This window comes from Arachis stenosperma, chromosome 6 (assembly GCF_014773155.1).
Source record: "Arachis stenosperma cultivar V10309 chromosome 6, arast.V10309.gnm1.PFL2, whole genome shotgun sequence".
NCBI lineage: Eukaryota > Viridiplantae > Streptophyta > Magnoliopsida > Fabales > Fabaceae > Arachis > Arachis stenosperma.
Genome location: NC_080382.1, coordinates 117640392 through 117652425, shown reverse-complemented (window position 1 = coordinate 117652425; position 12034 = coordinate 117640392). Strand labels below are relative to the sequence as shown.

Here is a 12034-nt window from a genome sequence, read left to right as displayed (position 1 = left end):
GACATTCTTCATTTGATACATAGAAATGTCGAGTTTTAGATTTTACTGATATTGAATTAGTAATTTTTAGTTTCTAGAAAATTATATTGATAAATTAATTAATTATGACATTATTTAAATCAATTCAACTACAATACTACATTGAACCCGGTTTAACCATTAAATATTAGAACCAGTCTTTTAACCAATTAATTAATCGGTTTGGTTATCATATCTTTGGTCTTATCACAGGACACAGTCACAAACCCAATACACCCTGAGGGTTTAATTTAGATGATAAAAATAATAATAAAAAATCGTATATCAACTAATAAGCAAACATTCTTATTACATAAATACAATGCAAAATCTTTTAATCAAACCATTAGTATTAAGTAGGGAAAAATCCCGACGGCACATATATTCGTCATTCTTTTCTCTAACAAATCTATACAAATAAAATTCTCAAATGATTAATACATAGGGAGAATGCTCGAATTCGATTGTTATCTTTCCATGTAAGATTACAATCAAGAACATAAACTGAATTTCAAACAGAAACCATCTAAAATCAATATTTCATTTCAAGTGGTTATGTAATTAGATACACTTCTTAATTCCTTACTGGGAAACGTTTAGTAGTGTTAATTTTACTGGCAGAAATTGAAAACGCAAAGAGAAGAGCAAGGAAAGAAACCAGAAAATATACAAATTAATCAAAACTGTGACAATGTTTTATGACTCGTCAAAACTGGTACAACTGAAAAACGAAAAAAAAGAAAGAATGCTATGAAATTTTCCTGAGTCAAGCATGGCTCAGCAACAGAACTTCGTCCCATCATCCAAAGTCGACCGAGTTCCAAGCTGTTCATCCCTTAAACACAAAATCCCTTCCGAGTTCTGACACTTAAATGTACACAAATAGACCCCAAAACTTGGCTTCTCACCCAACCAACTCGGCAAGTTGCATTGTCAAATATGGATGCAGCAACTAAGACATACCAACCAGACACAGCTGCTGGTCTAAGAAAGACACTTTAATGCTTAAAAGGAACAGATTAGACCTCACCTGACATAGCAGCTACCCCCAAATGGCACAACTGCAATACCCAATGACTATAGACACGTGCATCTTTAAAGGTAACAAAACACAAAAACAATCAAATATTACTAGGTTGATATCGATAGGATCGACTGCAGTGCAAGCTGCTGCTGAGGCTGCAAGGATGACCAGGTCGAAGCGAGGGTATGAGGCGGCAAAGTTTGTTGAAGTTGCCTCAACAAATTGATTATCCTACTGGAAGTTTGTTCAGTAGCCAGATCATTACCAGCGCATAGAATCTACATTATGAAAATGCATGCATTAGAAATGAAAAGGAAGTTGAACTAGAACTTAGCAGTACTAGTAACATTCAAGTAGCTATCGTCGGCAGAATGGTCGTACCTCGGCAAAAACTGCAACTATTTTGGGAAGATATTGATTGTTTGGCCCTATGAGTTCTCTATCAGACCTGAAATTGAATGCAATAGTTTATCATCACATGAACATAGTTGGCAGCATATTAGGTAAACAGTCTAAGTCAATGCATTCTGCATTAGAACTCTACCTTTCAACCATTGAACAAAGTTGGTCATGCACAACCTTGGCCTCGATTAAATCGCCTTTAATAGGCAAGCAACTTAGCCAGGCAGGAACAACCTGCTACCAAGCAATAATCAAATGGATGTTAGAAACCAAAGGCACAAACTGATTGCTGCTCTAAACTTTTCTGCTAGCAATTTACTAATGAGTAAACTTAGAAACGATTTTATACTAACACTTTCAGGACCAAGTATCCAGATCAAATGGTAAGAGGTTGAAAACAGTGAATTATAAATTGCAAAATTTTTATTGTCCAACATAACTAAACAAAGGGATTGTCTGCCAAAAAAAATCAATTGTTGGTAAAATTATGCTGATCATTTACCCAATGGGATTGTGCGATCATTTACCCAACAAAGTCACCAAGTTTCAGCAAAAGCTGAAACATGACACCCCTCGCCATACTATAAATCAACATGTGTGCACAACAAATAACAAGAACTTCAAAAGAAAAGGAGCATGAAGCACCAAATTTAAATCACCTGGGCTGCATTTATGCTATCGCGGTGGAACTGACATATTTTTCCAACAGCTGAAACAGCATTGTCATATGCCATTATGTTATCAGAATGCAGTGCATCTGGATGCCTTATAACAGCATCTAGCCTTGAGAGCGCCTCTGCAATGGAGCACAAAAATTGATCAAAACAATATACTAAAACGCAATTTACATTTTGGAGAGAGAGGGAGGGGGGCGGTCAGCAATTAACCTCCAACAAGGGGTTTGAAAACAGATCCGCCATACTCCGCACAAACACCAACCCCATAAACAGCTGCCTGGAAAAATAATTGATTTTGTGGAATCAGAAAGCCAATTATCTCAAATAAATAAAACCTAGATACAAATTCTAGTTAAAAGAAAGAACCTGCCGAACATCTGGATATTCATCATTGCAGGCCTCAAGTAAGAATGGAAGGTAGGAATCATAGTACCTGTATCCATAACATAAAGAGCTTTCAAAAACATAGAACACAACCATTATTCAAATACAGGTTTGTATTTTTCTGCTAGGTAGGGCTAGCTACTTAAATCACACAATATGATTAATTCATATATCATGAACCATATCTATAGACAAGCTATTAAAAGTTAAAAGAAAGAAATCAAAACAAATGGAATAGAATAAGCGTTGTGCATGAAAATTAAGACGATAAACATAAAAATAATAAAAATAAAGGGGTTCTTACTTGAGAGCTGCCTCACGACAATGCTCAGCAACATCGTCAAATATACAAATGGCAATCCTCCTTTCCTCTGAAGTTTTATCTTTACCCTGATTATTATTAGCAATAAAAAATAGAATTTAAGTTGGAAAGTCAAAGTAAATATTGTATTCACAAACATGAGGAATATTAGAGTAGTTGTATATAGCAACTTATCCTTGCCGCTGGTGACAATTTTACAGAAAATTCACTGGTAATTCAAAACAAAAAGAAAACAAAAACCCAAAATAAAAAAATGACTCCCCAGCCCAACCAAAAAGGGGATAAATTTTCCACCTAAGCATACAAGAAATTCAAAATCTTACAGATTTCTTTACACTCTTATAATTTTAAATATTTGAACCAACAACTTGTTAAGATGCTTCTAAGCACCACATTATTTAGGTGAGACAGCTAATAAGAGTACTAATAGTATAAGCAGAAAAAGATTTTTCCAATATGATAAATTTTGCTTCAGAATGTAGTCTGCCATAAGGAAAGACTTCAATGAAACTATGGAAGACCAATGATGACAATATAGAACTTCTTTCAGGCAACAACAAAACTCGAGGACTCATTCCAGCAGCAAGATAAAATACAAAGTGAGGCAAGTGGAGAGTAACTTACAAACATGGGCGTTAGGTACGATGAAAGCTCATCAAAGAAAGGCAAGAAAGACCCTCTAAATGTCTTTATCAAAGTGCCCAAGCAATCACCAACCTAGAACAAAATGATACTCAATTTAAGAGGGAGGTAAACATACATGAAAAATATATTTATTCTGATGAGCCAATAATAATAATAATAATAATAATAATAATAATAATAATTTTGAAGATATACTTGATCAAAAAGTTCTTCTTCTTGCTCATTTTCTTCTTTGAGTAGTTCTCTTTCCTCAGCATCAAAGTCCTCTTCCTTGGCCCTCTCTGCTCTTTCAAGTTTTCTTGACGAACTGGCTGTAATGACTTGTTTGATCTCATCAACAATGCTTCGTACTTGCTTTTCATCTAGATGTGGTCCAGAGACCTGTCAGACAAAAGTCCAAGTTATCTTGAGGATCAAACAGCTTACAGAAAATTGATAACCTGCATAAATAATATAAGTTATTTGACACCATAGATGAATGTCACAGACCTGTATGCATTCATTCAATGCATCCAACATGCTTGCACAAATTTCTACCTCTGGCTCCTGAAAGATAGATAAAAAAATGCATCAATACAAGCACAAAAAACCACTGATTCCACATCAATAACCTGAACAACAGTAGGACATTAACCTTGTGTAGAGCCTCCACCAAATTTGGTATTATATAATCAGACAGCTGTTTTATGTAGGTCTCATCACGACCTTGTGCTTGCCCTTTTTCTACAGCTGATTTTGCTGATGATAACAGTTCCGGCATAGCTATCGGGGAAAAATGATAACAGATAAGTGGGATTAAAAACATGAATTCAATAAGGGCTATCAAAAAAGACAAACAACCACTCTGTTACAGAGTCTCCTCAGGTTAGACAGCAAGCTGAAACTGGCATGATAAAATAAAAAAGGAAAAAAAAAAGGACAACAAGCTAGCAGAACACTGGGATCTTAGATACTAAAAATATTACCTGAAACTGCCGCCTTCCTAACTTCTTCATGGAAGTAAAATTTAAGAAGAGGAACCAATGTAAAAGCAACCTAGTAGATGATTAAGCAAAGTTAGCCCCTGACCAAAACATTATGATAATAGCAATTATGGGTATGGAGAGTTCCAATAAAATGCAAGAGAAAGTAAACCTGGTCAATCCAAGGAAAGAATCCTTCCTTCAACTCATCTGCATAGCAACAAAGCATGTTACAGGCTGTAGCCTTCTCCTCCAGGACACTTGTCTTAATTCCTATCCTTTTATCCCCAAGAGTGATTGTTTCAATGCTACAAATATTCAAGAAGGTGAACAAATCAATCAGTATAATCAATTTATCTTTCTTCTTAGAACTGGTTCAAATTATCAAAGAACAAGGTGCTTATTCCCCAATATTTCATGATATTGACCACAATGATAAATGAACCTGAAAATACATGGTTAAATTTTTTTTGGGGGGAGAGGGGGGTGCATCCCAGCGATTCTCTTAAGTCTACTAGGTCTTATTTAAAATTAACAAATCTCCCCATGAATCACACATACTTGACACTTGACGGTGTCCTATCAAAATTTACTTTTCACTCAATCTGGATTTAAGCTGCTCTGTTGCCCTCCATGTGTTCCACAAACTAAGGTTGAAAACAATTCAACCATCAAAAGTATCAAAGTCAAAAGTCCAAAATGAAAAATATGAAAATATAAGCAGAATCTAAAATGTGAAACTCTTGTCAATGATAATGTCATGCAGATACAAACTAATAGTAGAAGCAATGGGCCACACTCAAATTTTCTCAAAAGATCTAAAGTCTAAACCATTTTAAAAGAACCACGCTATATGGAAACTCAAATAAAATACAGTGAGCTGAGTAGAAGAGTTAGAAACAGTTAAGTTGATTTGTTAGGCAGTTAAGAGCAAGTGTTAGCTAGGCATAATTCCCCTAATTAACTTAACCATGTAAAGACTCTTCTACCCTTTGCACAAGCTTGCTGAACAAGATTGCCCTCTATGTATATAAGCACAGACTTGGTGCTTTAGCAGTTAGTTATTCAGAATAACACTTCACACAACTCTCTCTGATTCAGTCTCTTTCCATCTCACTTTGTCTCTTCTCTCTCTTTCTGAAACACTATTATTATGGTATCAAGAGCTTCACATTTCAAAGCATGGATGCTCCTCCATTGGTAAATATATCGTCACCAACAATTCCTCCTCCTCCTCCTCCTCCTCCTCCTCCTCTACCACATCCTCTTCTAAATATCTCTGACTCAATGAATGGAACTATCTTCCCTACCGTCGACAAGTTCTATCGGCAATCAAAAGCAATTAGGACTTCAGCCTCATCGATTGGTGCGCTCTTCATCCTCTAAAATTTGTGTCACCAAAGGGTTCTTTGAACAACCGCATCTCAAGGAGTATGTACTTTGGGAAGAGGCACACCTCCATAGACACTAGATCTGAATCTGAACTTTGTCGCCGAAGAATGCTCTCAACAACAGCTCTCAACTTCATCACCTCCATAGACACAAGATCTGAACCTTACTATGTGACTTAGGTAGAGGCACACTTCATGATTCACGAAGCTGAAGCTGAAGCTGAAGCCATGGGCAGAGGTCCTTTGTACCAGCGCTTCAGGCACATAGTGCATCTCAAGCTGTCATGAATTCCAGAGGAGGATATGGTGGCTGTCATGGTGGTCGTTTTGGTGGTGGCAGGGACGCAATGGATGCTTCAACCTGTTTGCTCCACAATAAGCCAGGTCATTCCAACTTTAATTGCTAGCACAGGTTCGATCAGGATTTCCAACCCTCCTACCCTCCACCTCCACCATATGCCATTTTATGTCTATTGTTTCTCACACTCCTAATTACACTACTAATTTCCTACCAAATCATAGCTCTGCATATATCTCAATCATGCACCTACATCATCTTCATTTCCCCCGAATCAATCTCCCTCCTACACCACACATGCTCCTTCTAGAACTCCTATACCTTCAATTGTTGCTCCTCACTATTCTACTACCATAGCCACCTCTGAATCAGTTGTTACAGATTCTGCCTGGTATCTGAATTCTGAAGCTACATCTCATGTCACTCCGGAATACTCAAAACTAATGCATGCATCATCATATCATGGACCTCATCTCCTCCATGTCAGCAATGGAACAAGGTCTGTCTATATCTCATTGGAAATTCCAACATTCACACACCTAAATATCCACTAAAATTGAACAATCTTTTGCAAGTGCCACAAACAACTAAAACTTGATCAGTGTGAGTAAATTTGCTTTTGGATAATCATCATTTTTTCGAATTCTGGCATTGTGACGGTATATAAGCACAGATTCAGTGCTTCAGCAATTAGCGATTCAAAATGAACCCTTCAAACTACTCTCTTTGTTTCACTCTCCCGCTTTCTCTCTCACTTTCTCTCTTTCCCTCTCAAACACTATTATCAAACGTGGGTTGTGGAAAGGACTTCGCAAAAAAGCAAAATGAAGGATGAATTAATTCCAGAAACATATAATATCATGTAAAACCATGGAGCCAATATCAATCATTTATAACATTTAAGTTAAAACTATATCTGAAGGAAAACCTGTCATCATCATTATCGAATTCAGTATCCGAATCTGCTGATGTAATGGTCACATCTGGCTTAAGTTGTGCAGACTGTAGCAGAGGAGGCATGACAAAACCCATATATGGTAGAAAATCCTGCCCAAGGCATTTGCAAAGCCGTGCCCATGCCTGAAAGCACAAAAGGCAAATTAAAATGTTAGGTTCTAATTGATATAAGCATATTGTAGAGTAGATGCCAAAACTGTATAAGGCCCATACTTGTAACATGTAACTTGAAGTCGGATCATCAGCCTCCAACTGGGATTGTTGCAGTGACATCAATACATCCATGACCTAGTAAAAGAAAAAGCATAAAAACCATATATCATCAGAGAAAAGGTGATCTATAATCGTATAAAATAGAATCTTGGCTTTACAAACAGTAGCAGTACAGAGAAAAGAACAAGGAACACAAGAATGCAAAGAACAAAATTAAAAATCACCTGTTTGGCATCATCCCTGAACTTCTCCTTCCCAACAGCCATTCCTACTAAACTAATGCACTCCATTGCTTTGGCACGAAGCATTCGATTAGATTTATCATTTGCATTCATCAAAATAGCCTTTAAGTAAGGAATCACAGCATCATAATACTTCTGAAATTGCTCCTGTTGACACAAGTATTTTTAATTTATTTAAGCACAGAAGTTGAAAATATTGTAATTGTGTTGGGCAGGATTGACAGCATAAATCACCTGTGACGAATCAGCAACTGAAGCTAAAGCTGTCAAAGCCGCTTCTTGAACCATTTGCTTCCCATTCTAGAACAAAAGTCACAGATGAAAAAAATAGACCATAAAGCTCCATAGATACCATCTTAAATGTAAAACATATAAACAGGTACCATAAAACATACTGACAATATATACAAGGGGCACATATAATTTACCAAAGGATTTTTATTAAAAACATGTAATTTTGAAAGGAAAAATTAATAAACTGACAAACCTAAGGCTTACACTAACCAGTGTCATCATAAAGTAACAAGTGTTCCTCACTAGGTAGGACTCTAGTACCGGAATCAAAGAACATCATAATGTCCTATCATAAAACATGTCTAAATCTAATTGTTTACCAAATCTGATCAACTTCCCTTCCCATGCCTTATGCATGTATTTTCAACAAATGATGTAATCACCTCAAGAAAAAGTCTACCATCTTTCATAGTAGGTACTACCCCAACTTGTCTCTAAGTACACATTCCTAATTCTCTTTCATCTGGTGTGTTCACTTTCTAATTCACGTACTTATCTCTACAGTATTAAGGTTATTCTCTAGATAGCTACCCAACATTCAATCTGATACAATATATTCGAAATTCAGTTGAGACAAAATAAAACTAGATAAAGCAAAGTGCAGATCCCGTTGTAGCCTAAAAAGAGAACCAGAAACAATCAATAAAGTGAAATTTATTTCAGACCACATTGAGATGCCTAGCAAGGTAAAACACCATATAATCTCCAAGTTAAGACTTTAAATTAAAATATTCCAAGATATTTCCGCCAGCTAAACATGTACAGTAAAATACCTGCAGGAGTACAAGAAGCTTGCTCACAATCCCATCTAAGTAAGGTGTTAGGATCTCCGGGGTACAATTCTCGGTGAAATTTAGAACTGCAGATGCAGCATGAGCCTGTAATATGCAAGCACCAAATGGAGACAGCATTGATGTCTTTTTTCATGCAAATGAATTATCAAAAGACAACTGTGCAATTGGAATACAAATACACAAAAGATAGATAGATCATTAGATCCCATATTAGCCTAACATGGAACACATAAGGTCATATACAACAAATTCACACATTTCTTTTGGTGAAAAATGGAGAAGCCTGAGTGCCTAACTTGCATTACTCCACAAGAGAATGTATCTGGTCTATGAAAAGGGGCAAACCTGCACACGGGGATTTTGAAAATCATCCATGGCACCAGCTAACGCTGGCAGCACTAAGTGATGATATTTAGTCTGCAAGTCTGGCCCCAAATCTGTGGACAATTGACCAATTGCATTTATAGCTGCCCATCGTGCACGCGGGTGGGCATCACTAAATGAACTTAAAACCATTGATAGCACATGCTCCAAATTCTTTATCATCACCTGAACACATAGAGAAGTATAGTCAATTAGTCATTACTTTCTTCTTTTCATCTTAACGGCTGCCATTTACACAATGCACAGGAAAAACACACTGATACCATACAGACACTAATGCATTAAAATTCAATCAAAACTACAACAATCCAAGCTCATTCCATTAAGTGAAGCCATCTACAAATATTAGACAACACATTTGTGTCTTATCATAAACCATGTCTATAGCCAAACAATTAAAATCTAACCAATAGTTAATACATAATTTTGCTTCTCCAGCATTGGTCTAATTCTAATCCTCATTTTTTGTACTCCCTTTATTAGGACTTCTGCAGTTCTATGGGCATTCTCCACATATTACAAAGGCAATGTTCTGTAATTTTCAAACTAGATACTGAACCAACATTTTCTCAAATTTGTCATTATTAATCCCACTTTGCCTACCGTGTTCACTCCTCTAACACAACATCATCATCTCTATAGCACTGACCCCATTTTCTGGTTGGTCTCTCACTGCTGAACATTCAATCCAATATAACATCAGCACATTTATAATTGTACAATGAGGACTTCCTTTTAATCTTGAGTACTACCTTTTTTATCACAAAGAACATTTGAGTGCTACTCATTTTCCCCATCCCTATCATCCATCAGTGTAACATTTAATATCATGTGCCCAAGATTCTTTAAGCTTATGCTTTGCAATATGATAGCATCACCGATTCTCACCCTTAAACTACAATTACTGAGCCTCCAGCTTAACATATATTCATTACATACACTATAATTCTTCTCAATATTACCCAAATTTCCAAGTCAAGTCAATCAACAATTTCAATTATAAATATAAAAGCCATCTCAAGAGTTTCCAAGAAACGACATCCTAATGGTAATCGATGCAACAAATTAAGCAAACCACCTATGAACCAGCATCATACCTTTGAACAACCCTCTGCAATTTGCGCAAGTGCAATGAGGGCAGCATGGTGCTTCTGCCACTCAGGAGCAGCCAAGTAACCTGGCAGAAGCTCGGAGGCAACCGGCACAATCGTGTTCCCACCCAAAGAAATAGCCAGCCTATCCAAACACTCCTGTCCAAAACCATAATTGCTGGTCTCCCCAGCATCCTCATTCTCCAGCTCGGCACTGTGCCAAGTAGGATCATCCTCCACATCAAGCAACAAATTCATCAGAACCCCAAACAGCCTCCTAATAAACTGTGGCAACTTCCTCATCATCCCCGGCGCCCTTTCCCTCGCCTCAGCCAAAGTCACCACAAACTCAATAGCCAAATGCCTTGTCCCCTCCTCCAAGGACTCAGCCTCAGCAACCTGCAGCATGGACCCTACCACTTCCACAATTTGCCGCCGGAGGAACCTTGGCTCGGTACCAGCAAGCTCAATCAAAAGCTCCAGCGCCTCCTGTGCAGTAGCCTCCTGACCGGAATTCAGCGCCTCCGTCAGCGTCTGCATCATCAGCGGAAGCAAATCCTGGAACCTGTCCCTATCGGAAGAACTCGTCAACCTCTGCACGAAATTAATGCTGGCTGCCAGGGCTGCAATTCTGACATCGGAGGTGGACGAGGGGCCGAGGCAGCGGAGGAAAACGGCGTGGAGGGTCGTCAATTGAGGAATTAGAGCCTCGCCAACGTAGTCTGCAAGCTCGGCGAATATGAGGAGGGAAATCTCCTGGAGCTTGGGTTGGTCGGAGGTCACCCACTGGAAGAGGAGGGGGAGTAGGTCAGGCCAGGCGTTGTTGGGAAGGAGGGCGGAGGCGAGCTCGGCGACTGTATGTGAGAGTTTCTTGGCGATGGAGGTGACGGGCTCGCGGTGGAGGGAGGTGAGGAGGAGGGACTTGAGGGTGGAGTGGGTGGAGGGGAGAGGCGGGGCCAGAGGAAGGACGAGGAATCGTCACCGCCTCGGGGGGTGAGGTGGCGACGGAGGAGGACAGCGGAGACCGTGCGGGTCTCGGGATTAGGGGAGGAGTGCAGGAGGCTGGCAAGGCCCAGGCAGAGGGAGTCGGGCTGGGCTTGCCTGCAGGCGTTGAAGAGGGACTCGGCCTGGGCCCGCTGGTCGTTGGTGGTGGCTGACGTCAGCGTCTGGATTAGGGATTCGAGGTGAGTCGGGTCGGAGCCAAGGATCAAGGCCACTTGCTGCTCCGTCGCCATCGCTTGAATTTTGGATCGAAATTCAATAAAATCAGAGACAAAGAGAACCGCTCACAGAAACAGGATTATGTTGTGTTCGGTTTTTGTATTTATTATATTATTATTGGATGCGGTTGCAGAGAGTGGAGGAGGTGGTTCTTCTGTTTGTGTTTGGGAGTGTCGGGTTGGCAGCAGGAGAGGAGGGAAGACTTGAAAGAAGAGAATATGTGAATGTGAATGTGAATGTAAATGTGTGTGCGTGTGTGTGAGAAAGAGAGAGAGAAGAAGGGTTTGTGTTTGGATTTTGTAATTAGGGATTTTATGCTAAATGGCGGGGAGGTTGGGCGCCCGGCACTCTCTTTCTCAAGTTGCTTATCCTTCGCCTTTTATACCGTTGCCCCAATAGGGTTTAGCCGCGTCTGATTTTACATATTTATCCCTTCTCTTTTGCTTTTAATAACTTTTATTTTTTTTTTTTGTTCATGCTATTTTTCGGTATATCACAGACAAAAGATTAATTTATCGTAAATCTGAATTTATTTAAAATTTGTTATTGATCAATAAATTATTCTATATATCAAGTGAAATTTAAATTTTTAACACTTATTTAAGTGAACGAATAAATTAACCACTCGATCAATCTAAATTAGTTTTAATAAAATTTAATTTTTTGCAAAAGGAAAGTAGAAGATTATATTAGATTAGATTTATTTCCAATTTGG

At 38.5% G+C, this 12034-nt stretch overlaps 1 pseudogene; it reads right to left on the bottom strand.

Moving 5' to 3' along the window:
* Positions 1-667: 667 nt before the first annotated feature.
* LOC130933493 (uncharacterized) lies at positions 668-11657 on the bottom strand (annotated as a pseudogene).
* Between the last annotated feature and the right edge of the window lie 377 nt (positions 11658-12034).